An 18094-nucleotide genomic window follows, 5' to 3' on the forward strand; every position below is an offset into this window, starting at 1 on the left:
AGATGGAGGTTGCTCTCGATCACTGTAAGGCAAAATAGACCTCATCTAGGCTTGTGTCTAGGACATAATGTTCCACTCCAGGGGCAACAGGGATCTCGGGGTTGCATTCCAAACTCACCCGGCGAGTCAGGCCTCGTCTCGAGGGAAGCAAAGGACTCCGCTCTCCTTTCGAGTTGCGACGGGCACCTCTTGGAGCCCACTTTGTGGCCTAAAGGGAGTCAAGCCTCCTGTGAAGTTTGGAGAGAGGACTTGGGACTGCTCTCCAGGCCATGCAGGAAAAGATGGCCCTCATCTCGCGATGACGGAGGGGTCTTGTGTGTTTTCTCGAGCTGCATCACCAGTGTGGGGTTTCACACGAGGTACGACAGGGAGCTCAGGGAGCCTCTCATGTGGCGCCAGGGAAGTCAGGTCTCCATGTGCGTGGCGAGGGGGAGCGCGTTATTGCTCTCGAGCCATGGTAGGGGAATCTGACCTCAAGACGCGTTGAAGAAGGACTCTCGAGGTCTTTCTTCGGTTGTGGCAGGAAACCCTTATTTCCCTCGACGTTTGCCGGTGGCCTCAAGGAGCTTCTCAGAATGCCTATGAGAAGTCAGGGATACTGTGGAGATGGGAGTGGCCTCTCGGGACTCCACTGGGTTTGTTTTAATGGAAGAGGGCCTCATCTCGGGTTGAGGCAGGATCCTCAGGTTTCCTCTCCATTTCTGACTCAGATCGAAGCGTGCCTGCAGAGTTGGGATTGGATACTCAGGCCTCGTCTTGTCTGAGGAAGGGAGCTCCGCTTGCCTCTCTCGTTGTTTAAGGGGTGACAGGCCAGTTGTGGAGCTGTATGTGGATCCTGTGGGATTTTCCGGACGATGAATAGGGTTGCCAGTTCCCCCTCATGTAGTGCCTTCATCCACAGGGTTGCCTTAGAAGAGGTGTCCGGGCATCGGGTTCTTATCAAGAGCAAGACCGAGAAATCGTGGTCTTTCGGCATGTGGCACCAACACGAGGCTACGTCTCGAATTTCTTCGTGAGACTGGCCTCATCCTGAGGTGCGCCATGAAGGTCGGGAACCCCTTCTAGACAAAGCAGGGGAATCGACCTTCCTGCCGTGATCAGGAGGGGAGAAGGGGCTCAAATGAAGTGGTGCCAGGAACTTCGGTGTTCCCTTGGAGTGAGACCGGTATATTGGGGAACTTTTGGGGTCGCATCAAGGGTGCCAAGTAGCATTTCGAACTTTATGACGAAACATGGGACTTCTCTTGAGACTCTGTAGCGGGCAAAGGCCTCATATTGCGATGAATGGGGAACCACGTGGTTTTTAAGAGTTGCGGCGGGATTCTCGAGTTACAACGGGAAATTCAGACTTCCTCTTGTGTTGGCCCAGTGAAGACCAATCTTCCATTCGAATTGCGAGGGAGAGATGGGTGTTGCTCTCGAGTCACTGTAGGGCAAAATAGACCTCATCTAGGCTTTTGTCCAGGACATAATGTTCCTCTCCAGGGGCAACAGGGATCTCGGGGTTGCATTCCAGACTCACCCGAGGTAAGGCCTCATCTCGAGGGGAAACAAAGTACTCTGCTCTCCTCTCCAGTCGCGACAGGTATCTCTTGGAGCCCATTGAGTGGCCTAAAGCCTCCTGTGAAGTTTGGAGAAAGGACCAGGGATTGCTCTCCAGGTCAGGCAGGAAAAGAAGTCCCCAATCTCGCGATGACGGTGGGTTTTCCTGAGCTGCGGCGCCAGTGTGGGGTTTCTCACGAGGTATGACGGGGAGCTCAGGGAGCCTCTCATGTGGCGCCAGGGAAGTCAGGTGTCCATGCGCATGGCGAGGGGCAGTGTGTCATTGCTCTCGAGTCATGGTAGTGGAATCCGTCCTCAAGACGCGTTGAAGACGGACTCTTGAGGTCTTTCTCGGGTTGCGGCAGGAGACCCTGTGTTCCCTCGACTTGTGCCGGTGACCTCAGGGAGTTGCTCAGGGTGCCTCTGAGAAGACACTGATACTGAGGTGTTGGGAGGGGCCTCTCGGGACTCCACTGCGTTTGGTGCAATGGAAGATTGCCGGGAGCCAGCGAGAGACATTCCACTCGTGACAAATGTCATGACGAAAGAGTCTCGGCATACGCAAAGGCGGGATCGAGCCTCCGGGAGTTCCCCCGTATATTCTTCAGCATCTATCCCCAAAAACCAAAGCCTGCCTTCTTTATTGCTTTGTTCTCTCACCTCTGACATTACTGGGGATGTCCCCCACCACCATCTCACTCTCTCTGTCAAAGAGCTAACTTACAGCTCCAACTAATAATGTTCCTGGGCAATTAGGAGTGTTTAAATCCAAACCCCTCAGATGGTTTTCTAACTCGCCTGACAAGTTTACCCGGTCTCCTACAGCTATGCATACGATTGTGTACAGTCTCCCAGCCTCGAGACGCACGGGAAGTTTAAGATATTCAAATAGCTTAGAGCCTCTCAGAGAGTTAGAAACTGTCAGAATAAAACTAGTAAAAGATTTCATTGATGAACCAATGCTTTTTGCCAAGTTTCCACATCCCCTGAATTGTATCCTTGAATGTGTGCTAATTAATATAGTTGGTATGTAGAAAAAATAAGTAGTGGCCTTGATGTTGGTAACTTTAGACCCTTAAGGTAATAAATTCTTTTCTTTGTTGTAAACCCATTACACATCCTCCCTATAGGAATGCAATTTTATCTTCGAAAGATGGCGCCAAACCTTAAACAATTACTCTTAGAGAAAATAACTCTTATGGTTGATAAGTCTTTGTCAAGAGTCATAAAATGTTAATAGGTCTTCTGGCCAGAAGATGATGTAAATCATCTAAACCATTTTTATACGATAAATCTGCAGAAAAGAAACCCTGGTTTTTGATAAGGATTAAAGACTGCTGACTTTGCATCCCCTATTATCCTCTATGTGTAACTTAGGGTATTAAAACCTGTGTTGAAAATAAAGCTACGGGCCTTGCTCACCAACGCTTGGTCTCCCCATGTCATTATTCCCCTCAATTTTCAGATGAGTGTCCATCTGGAGCGCGGATATCCTCTGCGACCATTTATTTGCCTGGGCTTCGAAGACCCGCTCGATAAGGTGTCTAAGGTGGGGCACCTTCCTCTATTCTAGAGGGCACTTGCAGCCTCCGTGGTCAGAGCTAACCTGGTGTCACGGGTTATATTGATTTTCCGCATAAACCAAGCTACTCAGCTGCTTTTCTCCACTGAATTTTCCTACTGAGCTACCCTCATTCTATTACTCTTTATATCTTTGATGAATAAATAAATATATAAATAGGTCGCCTACTCCATCTTCCCTTCGAATACCCTGGATCAGCTGGGGCTGGACCTCTGCAGGTGGCGCCCGAGACAGGCATTTCGAAGGTAAATCCCCAACCCCATTCCCCCAGTGTCCAGTTTTGGGGACAGATAGGATCCCACTTAGGGGGCTGCATATCCCCCTGTAGAATAGACAGGGCGAGAGGAGTGGGAAGTGTTGAAGAGTTAGAGAGAAAAAACGGTTTCTAAAAAGGCTGACAAAAAAGGCCTAATCTTTAGATAGCTAAAAGCAAAATCTTTTACTATCCTTAAGTTTCTGACATGGGCAACACTGAATCAAATGAAAGACAGCTCTTTATAGGAGTAATTTTACAGTTATTAAGTAAAAGAAGAATCAAGGTTAAAAAATCTTCCATTCAATCATTTTTTACATTTGTACAAGACCACTGCCCTTGGTTTCTACAACAAGGCACTGTTAACCTAGATATCTTGAAAAAACTAGGAAAACAGCTAAGAGCTTATTGTGCTCAGCAAGGTTTGGAAAAAATCCCTACTTACACCTTTCCTCTGTGGAATATGACTAGAGATGTTTTAGATCCAGCTCATGAATTTGAAAAGGTACCTGTTAAAGAGGAAAGTAAAGTTGGAAAAGTACCTGTTAAACAAAAAAGCAAATCTGAAAAGGTACCTGTTATAAAGAAAATTGAAAATGAAGAGGCTATACCTAGCTATCGACAGCTAAATGAATGGCTAGCCGCTATGACTGCCAATGAGCATGTAAAAGATAGGGATGAAAAGAAAGATCAGCTATTCCCTCAATTTGAAAAAGGTTTAGAGGAAACAGCAGCTCGATGCCATTCTGATGAGGATTTTTTTTTTTTTTTAAGCTAAAGATTCTCCTAAAAGTTTAAGAAAACATCCCTAATCAGACCATCCGCTCCTAGGGGGTTGAGGGAAACATCCCCGATCAGACAGTTCATAAGATTTAGTTACCAAACAGTTAAAGGATCTCCGGAACAGAAGAGGAAAACTTCGGGACGCTCCCATCCCCCTATGCCTCCTCCTCCATGTCGGGGTAAAGGGCCACCGCTAGGTGTTTCCTGGAGAAGGATTTTCTCTAGTCCCAAGGATGAACTTGATCCTCACCTTGAGGCTTCTTTTCTAGTCCCCTCTGCAGTTTAGCCAGGGTAAAGAGGTTACAAAATAAATAAAAATATTCTCTAAAATTAAAAAAAAAATAAAAATAGATTTCTCTGCATCTAAGAATAGACAAATATTTATTGACTGTGGAATATGATTAGAAATGTCCTGGACCTCCGTCACGAGGCTGTTAAATAGCCTATGGGGGAGGCTATAGAGGTGGATGGTGGTGAGTCTCCATTTACTGCACAGATCATATTTTCTGCCATTGAAAAAAAAAAAAAAGGAGGGAGAAAGTGGTCTACCTCCCGAGGAAGGAGAGGGCTTACAGGACGCTGCGGCCGAGAGCCCTGGCGAGCTCCCTCCCCCTCTGCGCAAACCTTTAAAAAACTTATCCACCACTTTCTGATTTAAGGCGACTGCCACCGCCTTCGATTGTCCCTCCCAGGACCCAGGAGTTCCCCACTTTGCCCCCAAAGCCTCCCAAAGTGTTGCCTAAGACTGAGGAAGATAAAAAGTTTTTTAAACAAAGGAGCTTTTAGTACACAATATGCAGAGTGTACTCCTTGGAAAAAACTCCCTCAGGGGGGTCTCACCCAGGCTAGGAGAAAAGCGAAAAGGCAAGGAGATTTAATAACAATATTAACCCCTGATGTGCCGCTTACTCCAATTCCAACCGGAGTGGCTGGCTCCCTATCTGAGGACATTGTAAGATTTGTCCTGGGGCGTAGCTTGCTTTCTTTTAAAAAAAAATTAAATAAAAAAAAAGAAAGAAAAGAAATTTCGCTGGTGCATGGTGTAGTAGATTCTGATGATATTGAGAAATTAAAGTCTTGATCTCACTGCCTATCAAAACTGTACAAATTAATAAAGGTCAAAGAGTAACACAGCTTTTACTTTTACCTTACTATCAGACAAGGAAAAACTTGACTTCTCAATCTAAGAGCCACAAAACATTTGGATCTAGTGATCTAGCCTTTTGGGTGCAGGAAATTACAGTTCCAAGGCCTTTAAAAGATCTTTTAATTCAAGAGAATAAAACGCCAGGGCTATTAGACACAGGAACAGACGTCTCTTAACATTGCTGGGAAAGACTGGCCCAGCTCCTGGCCAACACATAATACTGAAAATGAGTTGGTGGGATTAGAGAAAGTGGTATGTGGGGTGGAGATGCTGTACAGGTGGTACATTTAACAATACTTTATATATTGTTATAAATACATAATATAAATGTATTTGCCTAATTACAGTTTGCCTAATTAGGTATGGGTATAAATAAAATATAATAAAGGTATACCTAATTCTATTTATAGATCTATACTTAATTAATTTGTATATAAATTAATATGTATACTATACACACACACATATATATATACTGTATAATTAAATATATATGGCAGTAATATAATGTGTGTGTGGCTGATATTAATTGGTATGGATTGATGTGCTGTGATGATATATGTTCTATATACTGTATTATTATAAATGTGTGACATGTATTATTACAGTATATTGGTTTGTGTTGGTTGGTATTAGCTGTGTATGTGTTGTATTGTTGTAATATATATTAATTAATGTATTAATTATAAAGATTAATTCAAGTATATTGATTTATATATATTATATGTCAATAACTTTATACTTGTTGCCATATATAAATACATATATAAATGCATTTTGCATTTAGGTATATCTGTATACCTGTATACCAAAATGAGATAAGGAGGTTATACATTTATTACTTAAATTTATACAGAGACCTAAACTAAACATTAGACCTAAATTAACATATCCATAGGGAAACAGCTAGACAAATAGTGAAGTTATGTTCCAATTGTAATTAATCACTTAAATGTAAACACACAGGGGCAGACTACAATGATGAGACACTAGATGCCTGAATTACAGGCTACGACTCGGCCCCTGGTCAAGTAAAAAGGCCTCCTTACGGGAGAGTGAAAAAGGCCAGATGTGTTGCTAACTTGTGGGAGAGGGTATGCTTGTATATTTCTACAGAATGCAGATTCTCCGGTTTGGATCTCAGACAAATTCGTCATGTCACATTCCCCAAAGGCCAGGTTCGCGGCGCGCGCACTTGCTCGCTCCCCCTCCCCCAGCCAGCTCTCGCCTCCGCGCCACCAGCAGCGCCTCGCACCCACCTCTCTGCACCCCGTGACCTAGAGCAAAGAAGTCTGTGCAGCGAGTGAGGGCCAGAGAGGAAAGCGCGCCCGCGGAGTGCCATCCAGACCAGCGTGGCCCCACCGGCGAGAGGGGACCGCCCTGAGCCCAAGCGGTGGCGGCTAGCCCTAAACCACGAACCCTGCCCCTCCGCCCACCATAGGCGCCTTGGCCCACAGCCTGCCGCTCGCGTTCTGCCTCCTGATGCTGGGGACACTGCTCCCCCGGGCTGACGCCTACAGCTGCTCCCTGGTTCATCTTGTTTAAACCCTCAATATAATGTTTGCTCCTTTGTAATGCTACAACATCCACCTTATCTTATGATGTAACCACTTATTGAATTATGGTCTTGCTGTATTACAACAACTACAGGATTTAATGCAAACACGACGGTTTGTGGGCTTAATTATCTTGGGAACAGCAGCTTTGATAAGTGCAATCACTTCTGTTACTGTGGTAGCAATATCATTGACTCAACAAGTACATACTGCTCAATATGTTGATTCTATGTCCAAAAATGTTTCTTTAACATTGGCAACACAGGAAGCTATAGAGAGAAAATTAGAAATGAGGGTAGACGCCCTAGAGGAAGCAGTAATACATATTGGGACTGAATTGCAGGCTTTAAAGGTGAAAATGGCATTGTCTTGTCATGCTGACTATTGGTGGATATGTGTAACACCCCTGAAAGTAAATGAGACAGATTTTGAATGGGAAAAGATTAAAAACCATATTGCAGGTATCTGGAACAGCTCTGACATTGGTTGAGACGTAGGGAAACTTCACTATCAAATAGCAACCATGGAGCACTCCCGATTAGATTTTACTGCTGCTGGAACAGCAAATGATTTCTTCCAAACTTTCCCTAACTACATCTCAGGAAAGAATATTCTGTCTAATGTCTTTAGCTATGCTGCGGTGGCTGCTTTAATTCTGCTTCTCATAATCATTCTTCCTTGTATTGTCAGGATTCTTCGGCAGAGTATTCAGAGGCTCGCGACTGAGCTACATCTGACTGTTTTAAGAAATAAAAAACGGGGAGATGCCGGGAGCCGGCGAGAGACATTCCACTCGTGACAAAGGTCATGAGGAAGGAGGCTGGGCATACACAAAGGCGGGATCGAGCCTCGGGAGTCCTCCCGGATATTCTTGAGCATCTACCCCCCAAACCCAGAGTCTGCCTACTTTATTGCTTTGTGCTCTCACCTCTGACTTTACTGGGGGCTGTCCCCCACCACCATCTCACTCTCTCTGTCAAAGAGCTAACTTACAGCTCCAATTAATAAAGTTCCTGGGCAATTAGGAGTGTTTAAATCCAAACACGTCAGATGGCTCTCTAACTCGCCTGACAAGTTTACCCGGTCTCCTACAGCAATGCATACAATTGTTTACAGTCTCCGAGCCTTGAGAGGCACGGGAAGCTTAAGATATTCAAATAGCTTAGAGCCTCTCAGAGAGTTAGAAACTGTCAGAATAAAACTAGTAAAAGATTTCATTGATGAACCAATGCTTGTTGCCAAGTTTCCACATCCCCTGAATTGTATAATTGAATGTGTATTAATTAATATAGTTGGTATGTAGAAGAAATAAGTAGTGGCCTTGGTGTTACAAACTTTAGACCCTTAAGGTAATAAATTCTTTCCTTTGTTGTAAGCCCATTACACATCTGCCCTATAGGAATGCAATTTTATCTTCGAAAGATGGGGCCAAACCTTAAAATAATTACTCTTAGAGAAAATAAGTCTTACGGTTGATAAGTCTTTGTCAAGAGTCATAAAATGTTAATAGGTCTTCTGGCTAGAAGATGATGTAAATCACCTAAACCATTTGTATACGATACATTTGCAGGACAGAAACTCTGGTTTTTGATAAGGATCAACGGCTGCTGTCTTTGCATCCCCATTATCCTCTATGTGTAACTTAGGGTATAAAAACCCCTGTTGAAAATAAAGCTACGGGCCTTGATTGCCAACGCTTAGTCTCCTAATGTCATTCTTCCCCTCAATTTTCAGATGAGTGTCCATCTGGAGCGCGGATATCCTCTGCGACCATTTATTTGCCTGGGCTTCGAAGACCACTTGAGAAGGTGTCTAAGGTGGGGCACTTTTCGCTATTGGAGAGGGAGCCTGCGGCCTCCGTGGTCAGAGCTAACCTGGTGTCACGGGTTATACTGATTTTCCGCATAAACCAAGCTACTCAGCTTCTTTTCTCCACTAAATTTTCCTACTGAGCTATCCTCATTCTATTACTCTTTATATCTTCGATAAATAAATCAATAGGCCGCCTACTCTGTCTCCCCTTTGAAAACCCTGGACCAGCCGAGGCTGGACCTTGTCAGAAGAGGGCCTCATCTCGATTTGAAGCAGGAACCTCAGGGTTGCTCTCCATTTCTGACTCTAAACACAGAGTCCCTACAGAGTTAGGACAGGAGAGTCAGGCCTCGTCTTGTGTGGAGGAATGGAACTCCACTGGACTCTCGAGTTGTTCACCGGATAACAGGCCACTTGTCGAGCTGTGTGTGGAACCTGCGGTTTTATCCGGACGATGCATGGGGGTGTCAGTTCCCCTTCGTTTTTTGCCTTCATACACAGGGTTGCCTTCGAAGAGGTATCCAGCCTTCAGATTCTTATCAAGAGCAGACCAGGAAATCAGTGTCTTTCGGCATGTGGCACCACCCACAAGCCTACGTCTCGAATTTCTTCTTGAGACGGACCTCAACCTGAGGTGCACCAGGAAGGTCGGTAACCCTTTCAGACAAAGCAAGTGAATCGACCCTGTTGTCCCGATCAGGAGGGGAGAAGGGGCTCAGATGAAGTGGTGCCGGGAACCTCGATGTTCCCCTCGAGTAAAACTGGGATGTCGGGGAACTTTTGGAGTCACATCAAAGGTGCTAAGTACCGTTTCAAACTTCAAGACGGAACGTGAGACTTCTCTTGAGACGCTGTAGCTGGCAAGGGCCTCATCTTGTGGTGACGGGTTAACCACGTTGTTTTTCTCGAGTTGTGGCGGGATTCTCGAGTTAGGTCAGGAAATTCAGGCTTCCTCTTGTGTTGGCCCAGGGAAGTCCAGTCTTCCATTCGAGTTGCGAGGGAGAGCTAGGGATTGCGCTTGAGTTACTGCAGGGCAAAAGAGACCTTATCTAGGCTTGTTTCCAGGACATAATGTTCGTCTCCAGGGGGGACAGGGATCTCGGGGTTGCTTTCCTGATGCACCCGGGGAGTCAGTCCTTGTCTCGAGGGGAAGCGAAGGACTCCGCTCTCCTCTCGAGTTGCAACGGGTATCTCTTGGAGCCCACTGAGTGGCCTAAAGGGAGTCAAGCCTCCTGTGGAGTTTGGAGAGAGGACTCGTGATTGCTCTCCAGGCCATGCAGGAAAAGAAGGCCATCATCTCGCGATGAAGGGGGCGTCTCATGGGTTTTCTCGAGCTGCAGCGCCAGTGTGGGGTTTCTCATGAGGTACTACGGGGAGCTCAGGGAGCCTCTCATGTGGCGCTTGGGAAGTCAGGTCTCCATGCGCATTGCGAGGGGGAGTGCGTCATTGCTCTAGAGTCATGGAAGGTGTATCGGGCCTCAAGAACCGTTAAAGAAGGACTTTCAAGGTGTTTCTTGGGTCACGGCAGTAAACCCTGGGTTCCCTCGACTAGTGCCGGTGGCCTCAGGGAGCTTCTCAGTGTGCCTCTGAGAAGTCAAGGATACCCTGGAGTTGGGAGGGCCCTCTCGGGACTCCACTGGGTTTGGTGCAATAGAAGAGGGCCTCATCTCGAGTGGAGGCAGGAACCTCAGGGTTCGTCTCCATTTCTGACTCTGATCGCAGGGTCCCTGCAGAGTTGGGACAGGAGAGTCAGGCCTCGTCTTGTAAGGAGGAATGGAACTCCGCTTGCCTCTCGAGTTATTCACGGGGTGACAGGCAACTTGTTGAACTGTGTTTGGAATCTGTGGGTTTTTCCGGACGATGCACGAGGGTGTCAGTGCCCCTTCGTGTTGTGCCTTCTTCCACAGGGTTGCCTTTCAAGAGGTGTCCGGGCATCGGGTTCTTATCAAGAGTGGACCGGGGAATCGGGGTCTTTCAGCATGTGTTACCACCCATGAAGCTACGTCTCAAATATTCTCGTTAGACCGGCCTCATCCTGAGGTGCGCCGGGAAGGTTGGGAACCCCTTCCAGACAAAGCACGGGAGTCGACCCTCCAGTCGCAATCAGGAGGGGAGAAGTGGCTCAGATGAAGTCGTACCGGGAACCTCGGTGTTCCCCTCGAGAGAGACCAGGGTGTCGGGGAACTTTTGGAATCGCATCAAGGGTGCCAAGTTTTCACACTTGAAGTGTGAAAACACTTCAAGAAGAAACCTGGGACTTCTCTTTAGACGCTGTAGCGGGCAAGGGCCTCATCTTGCGATGACAGGGTAACCATGTGGTTTTTCTCGAGTTTCGGCGGGATTCTCGAGTTACGATGGGGAATTCAGGCTTCCTCTTGTGTTGGCCCAGGGAAGTCCAATCTTCCATTGGAGTTGCGAGAGAGAGCTAGGGATTGCTCTCGAGTCACTTCAGGGCAAAAGAGACCTCATCTAAGCTTGTGTCCAGGACCTAATGTTCCTCTCCAGGGGCGACAGAGATCTCGGGGTTGCATTTTAGACGCACCCGAGGAGTCAGACCTCATCTCGAGAGGAAGGAAAGGACTCTGCTCTGCTCTCGAGTCCCGACGGGTATTTCTTGGAGACCACTGAGTGGCCTAAAGGGAGTCAAGCCTCCTGTGGATTTTTTTTTAATTTTATTTTATTTTTAAACTTTACATAATTGTATTAGTTTTTCCAAATATCAAAATGAATCCGCCTCAGGTATACATGTGCTCCCCATCCTGAACCCTCCTCCCTCCTCCCCCCCATAGCATCCCTCTGGGTCGTCCCAGTGCACTAGCCCCAAGCATCCAGTGTCATGCCTCAAACCTGGACTGGCAACTCTTTTCATACATGATATTTTACATGTTTCAATGCCATTCTCCCAAATCTTCCCACCTTCTCCCTCTCCCACAGAGTCCATAAGACTCTTCTATACATCAGTGTCTCTTTTGCTGTCTCGTACTCAGGGTTATTGTTACCGTCTTTCAAAGTTCCATATATATGCGTTAGTATACTGTATTGGTGTTTTTCTTTCTGGCTTACTTCACTCTGTATAATAGGCTCCAGTTTCATCCACCTCATTAGAACTGATTCATTCTATTCTTTTTAATGGCGGAGTAATACTCCATTGTGTATATGTACCACAGCTTTCTTATCCATTCATCTGCTGATGGACATCTAGGTTGCTTCCATGTCCTGGCTATTAGAAACAGTGCTGCGATGAACATTGGGGTACACGTGTCTCTTTCCCTTCTGGTTTCCTCAGTGTGTATGCCCAGCAGTGGGATTGCTGGATCATAAGGCAGTTCTATTTCCAGTTTTTTAAGGAATCTCCACACTGTTCTCTATAGTGGCTGTACTAGTTTGCATTCCCACCAACAGTGTAAGAGGGTTCCCTTTTCTCCACACCCTCTCCAGCATTTATTATTTGTAGACTTTTGGATTGCAGCCATTCTGACTGGCGTGAAATGGTACCTCATAGTGGTTTTGATTTGCATTTCTATGATAATGAGTGATTTTGAGCATCTTTTCATGTGTTTGTTAGCCATCTGTATGTCTTCTTTGGAGAAATGTCTATTTAGTTCTTTGGCCCATTTTTTGATTGGGTCATCTATTTTTCTGGAGTTGAGCTGTAGGTGTTGCTTGTATATTTTTGAGATTAGTTGTTTGTCAGTTGCTTCATTTCCTATTATTTTCTCCCATTCCGAAGGCTGTCTTTTCACCTTGCTAATAGTTTGCTTTGATGTGCAGAAGCTTTTAAGGTTAATTAGGTCCCATTTGTTTATTTTTGTTTTTATTTCCAATATTCTGGGAGGTGGGTCATAGAGGATCCTGCTGTGATGTATTTCAGAGAGTGTTTTGCCTATGTTCTCCTCTAGGAGTTTTATAGTTTCTGGTCTTACGTTTAGATCTTTAATCCATTTTGAGTTTATTTTTGTGTATTGTGTTAGAAAGTGTTCTAGTTTCATTCTTTTACAAGTGGTTGACCAGATTTCCCAGCACCACTTGTTAAAGAGATTGTCTTTAATCCATTGTATATTTTTGCCTCCTTTGTCAAAGATAAGGTGTCCATATGTGTGTGGATTTATCTCTGGGCTTTCTATTTCGTTCCACTAATCTATATTTCTGTCTTTGTGCCAGTACCATACTGTCTTGATAACTGTGGCTTTGTAGCGGAGCCTGAAATCAGGTAGGTTGATTCCTCCAGTTCCATTCTTCTTTCTCAAGATCGCTTTGGCTATTCGAGGTTTTTTGTATTTCCATACAAATTGTGAAATTATTTGTTCTAGCTCTGTGAAGAATACTGTTGGTAGCTTGATAGGGATTGCATTGAATCTATAAATTGCCTTGGGTAGTATACTCATTTTCACTATATTGATTCTTCCAATCCATGAACATGGTATATTTCTCCACCTATTAGTGTCCTCTTTGATTTCTTTCACCAGTGTTTTATAGTTTTCTATATATAGGTCTTTAGTTTCTTTAGGTAGGTGTATTCCTAAGTATTTTATTCTTTCCGTTGCAATGGTGAATGAAATTGTTTCCTTAATTTCTCTTTCTGTTTTCTCATTATTAGTGTATAGGAATTCAAGGGATTTCTGTGTGTTGATTTTATATCCTGCAACTTTACTATAGTCATTGACTAGTTCTAGTAATTTTCTGGTGGAGTCTTTAGGGTTTTCTATGTAGAGGATCATGTCATCTGCAAACAGTGAGAGTTTTACTTCTTCTTTTGCAATTTGGATTCCTTTTGTTTCTTTTTCTGCTCTGATTGCTGTGGCCAAAACTTCCAAAGCTATGTTGAATAGTAATGGTGAAAGTGGGCACCCTTGTCTAGTTCCTGACTTTAGAGGAAATGCTTTCAATTTTTCACCATTGAGGATAATGTTTGCTGTGGGTTTGTCATATATAGCTTTGATTATGTTGAGGTATGTTCCTTCTATTCCTGCTTTCTGGAGAGTTTTTATCATAAATGGATGTTGAATTTTGTCAAAGGCTTTCTCTGCATCTATTGAGAAAATCATATGGTTTTTATTTTTCAATTTGTTAAGGTGGTGTATTACATTGATTGATTTGCGGATATTGAAGAATCCTTGCATCCCTGGGATAAAGCCCACTTGGTCATGGTGTATGATCTTTTTAATATGTTGTTGGATTCTGATTGCTAGAATTTTGTTAAGGATTTTTGCATCTATGTCATCAGTGATATTGGCCTGTAGTTTTCTTTTTTTGTGGGATCTTTGTCAGGTTTTGGTATTAGGCTGATGGTGGCCTCATAGAATGAGTTTGGAAGTTTACCTTCCTCTGCAATTTTCTGGAAGAGTTTGAGCAGGATAGGTGTTAGCTCTTCTCTAAATTTTTGGTAGAATTCAGCTGTGAAGCCGTCTGGACCTGGGCTTTTGTTGGCTGGAAGATTTTTGGTTACAGTTTCAATTTCCGTGCTTGTGATGGGTCTGTTAAGATTTTCTATTTCTTCCCTGGTCCAGTTTTGGAAAGTTGTACTTTTCTAAGAATTTGTCCATTTCTTCCACGTTGTCCATTTTATTGGCATATAATTGTTGATAGTAGTCTCTTATGATCCTTTGTATTTCTGTGTTTTCTGTTGTGATCTCTCCATTTTCATTTCTAATTTTATTGATTTGATTTTTCTCCCTTTGTTTCTTGATGAGTCTGGCTAATGGTTTGTCAATTTTATTTATCGTTTCAAAGAACCAGCTTTTGGTTTTGTTGATTTTTGCTATGGTCTCTTTTGTTTCTTTTGCATTTATTTCTGCTCTAATTTTTAAGATTTCTTTCCTTCTACTAACCCTGGGGTTCTTCATTTCTTCCTTTTCTAGTTGCTTTAGGTGTAGAGTTAGTTTATTTATTTGACTTTTTTCTTGTTTCTTGAGGTGTGCCTGTATTGCTATGAACTTTCCCCTTAGGACTGCTTTTACCGTGTCCCACAAGTTTTGGGTTGTTGTGTTTTCATTTTCATCCGTTTCTATGCAAATTTTGATTTCTTTTTTGATTTCTTCTGTGATTTGTTGGTTATTCAGCAGCGTGTTGTTCAGCCTCCATATGTTGGAATTTTTAATAGTTTTTCTCCTGTAATTGAGATCTAATCTTACTGCATTGTGGTCAGAAAAGATGCTTGGAATGATTTCTATTTTTTTGAATTTACCAATGCTAGCTTTATGGCCCAGGATGTGATCTATCCTGGAGAAGGTTCCATGTGCACTTTAGAAAAAGTTGAAATTCATTGTTTTGGGATGAAATGTCCTACAGATATCAATTAGGTCTAACTGGTCTATTGTATCATTTAAAGTTTGTGTTTCCTTGTTAAATTTCTGTTTAGTTGATCTATCCATAGGTGTGAGTGGGGTATTAAAATCTCCAACTATTATTGTGTTAGTGTTAATTTCTCCTTTCATACTTGTTAGCATTTGTCTTACATACTGTGGTGCTCCCACGTTGGGTGCATATATATTTATAATTGTTATATCTTCTTCTTGGATTGATCCTTTGATCATTATGTAGTGACCTTCTTTGTCTCTTTTCACAGCCTTTGTTTTAAAGTCTATTTTATCTGATATGAGTATCGCTACTCCTGCTTTCTTTTGGTCCCTATTTGCATGGAAAATCTTTTTCCAGCCCTTCACTTTCAGTCTGTATGTATCCCCTGTTTTGAGGTGGGTCTCTTGTAGACAACATATGTAGGGGTCTTGTTTTTGTATCCATTCAGCCAGTCTTTGTCTTTTGGTTGGAGCATTCAACCCATTTACGTTTAAGGTAATTACTGATAAGTATGATCCCATTGCCATTTACTTTATTGTTTGGGGTTTGAATTTATACACCGTTTTTGTGTTTCCTGTTTAGTATTTGTTGGAGAGCTGGTTTGGTGGTGCAGAATTCTCTCAGCTTTTGCTTGTCTGCAAAGCTTTTGATTTCTCATTCATACTTGAATGAGATCCTTGCTGGGTACAATAATCTGGGCTGTAGGTTATTTTCTTTCATCATTTTAAGTATGTCTTGCCATTCCCTCCTTGCTTGAAGAGTTTCTATTGAAAGATCAGCTGTTATCCTTATGGCAATTCCCTTGTGTGTTATTTGTTGTTTTTCCCTTGCTGCTTTTCATATTTGTTCTTTGTGTTTGGTTTTTGTTAATGTGATTAATATGTGTCTTGGGGGGTTTCGCCTTGGCTTTATCCTGTTTGGGACTGTCTGGGTTTCTTGGACTTGAGTGAGTATTTCCTTCCCCATTTTAGGGAAGTTTTCAAGTATTATCTCCTCAAGTATTTTCTCACGGTCTTTCTTTTTGTCTTCTTCTTCTGGGACCCCTATGATTCGAATGTTGTAGCGTTTAATATTGTCCTGGAGGTCTCTGAGATTGTGCTCATTTCTTTTAATTCGTTTTTCATTTATCCTCTCTGATTCATTTATTTCTACCATTCTATCTTCGAATTCACTAATCCTATCTTCTGCCTCTGTTATTCTACTATTTGTTGCCTCCAGAGTGTTTTTAGTTTCATTTATTGCATTATTCATTATATATTGACTCTTTTTTTATTTCTTCTAGGTCCTTGTTAAACCTTTCTTGCATCTTCTCAATCCTTGTCTCCAGGCTATTTATCTGTGATTCCATTTTAATTTCAAGATTTTAGATCCATTTCACTATCCTTACTCGGAATTCTTTATCAGGTAGATTCCCTATCTCTTCCTCTTTTGTTTGGTTTGGTGGGCATTTATCCTGTTCCTTTATCTGCTGGGTATTCCTCTGTCTCATCTTGTTTAAATTGCTGAGCTTGGGGTGTCCTTTCTGTATTCTGGCAGTTTGTGGAGTTCTTTACTGTGGCATTTCCTCGCTGTGTGTGGGTTTGTACAGGTGTCTTGTCAAGGTTTCCTGGTTAGGGAAGCTTGTGTCCGTGTTCTGGTGGGTGGAGCTGTATTTCTTCTCTCTGGAGTGCAATGAAGTGTCCAGTAATGAGTTATGAGATGTTTGTGGTTTTGGGGTGACTTTGGGCAGCCTGTATCTTGAAGCTCAGGGCTGCGTTCCTTTGTTGCTGGAGAATTTGCTTGGTATGTCTTGCCCTGGAACTTGTTGGCCTTTGTGTGGTGCTTGATTTCAGTGTCGATATGGAGGCATTTGAGGAGCTCCTGTCAATTAATGTTCCTTGGAGTCAGGAGTTCCCTGGAGGCAGGGTTTGGACTTAAGCCTCCTGCTTCCAGTTATCTGTCTTACTTTTACAGTAGTTTCAAAACTTCTCCTTCTATACAGCACCATTGATAAAACATCTACGTTAAAGAAGAAAAGTTTCTCTACTGTGAGGGCCACTCAGAAAGGTTCACAGCGTTACATGGAGAAGACAAGAGGGAGGAGGGAGTTAGAGGTGACCCAAATGAGATCAGGTGGAATCAATAGTGGAGAGAGTGGGCTGGCCAGTAGTCACTTCCTTATGTGCACTCCACAACTGGACCGCTCAGAGATGTTCACAGAGTTATACAGAGATGAGAAGAAGGAGGAAGGAGACAGAGGTGGCCAGAAGGATAAAAGGGGGGAATGAAAAGGAGGGAGACAGATCCAGACAGTAATCAGTTCCCTAAGTGTTCTCCACCGTCTGGAATACACAGAAATTCACAGAGTTGGGTAGAGTAGAGAGGGGTTAGGGAGGAGACACAGGCGACCTGGTGGAGAAAAAGGAGAGTCCAAAGGGAGAGAGAGCAGTCAAGCCAGTAATCTCGCTCCCTAGTGAAAAATGGGTACTGAAGATTGGGTTCTTTAAGGTACAAAATTGGTAACAAATACATAAAGGCAAAAATTAAAAATTTAGAGTAGAGTTTGGAATTTCAAAAATACGATGTTAAAGAAAAGAAGAAGGAAAAGAAAGAGAGAAAAAACGAACAAAGAAAAACAAACAAGGTCGCAAAAATTATCAAGAAAATACAGGTACAAAATTGATAACTAATACCAAAAAGCAAAAATTAAAAATCTAGAGTAGAGTTTGGAATTTCAAAAATACAATGTTAAAAAAAAGGAAGAAGAAAACTAAAGAGAAAACAAACAAACAAAAACAAGCAATGTCGCAAAAATTATAAAGAAACTACAGGTACAAAATTGATATCAAATATCAAAAAGCATAAATTAAAAATCTAGAGTACAGTTTGGAATTTCAAAAATACAATGTTAAAGAAAAGAAGAAAAAAAAACAAAACAAAAAAAGAAGGTCAAAAAATTATTTTATATATATATATATATATGAAGTTTGCTGAAGAAGAAAAAAATAGGGTCTTTTTTTTGCATAGTAATAGGTTATAAAAGTGAAAATTAAATGAACAATAGAGAACTTAAAATTAAAAAAATTAAAAAAAAATAAGAATGATCATAAAAATATATCTAGGACTTTCTCTGGTTTTGTTGT

This window comes from Bubalus kerabau, unplaced genomic scaffold (genome assembly GCF_029407905.1).
Source record: "Bubalus kerabau isolate K-KA32 ecotype Philippines breed swamp buffalo unplaced genomic scaffold, PCC_UOA_SB_1v2 scaffold_42, whole genome shotgun sequence".
Taxonomy (NCBI): Eukaryota; Metazoa; Chordata; class Mammalia; order Artiodactyla; family Bovidae; genus Bubalus; species Bubalus kerabau.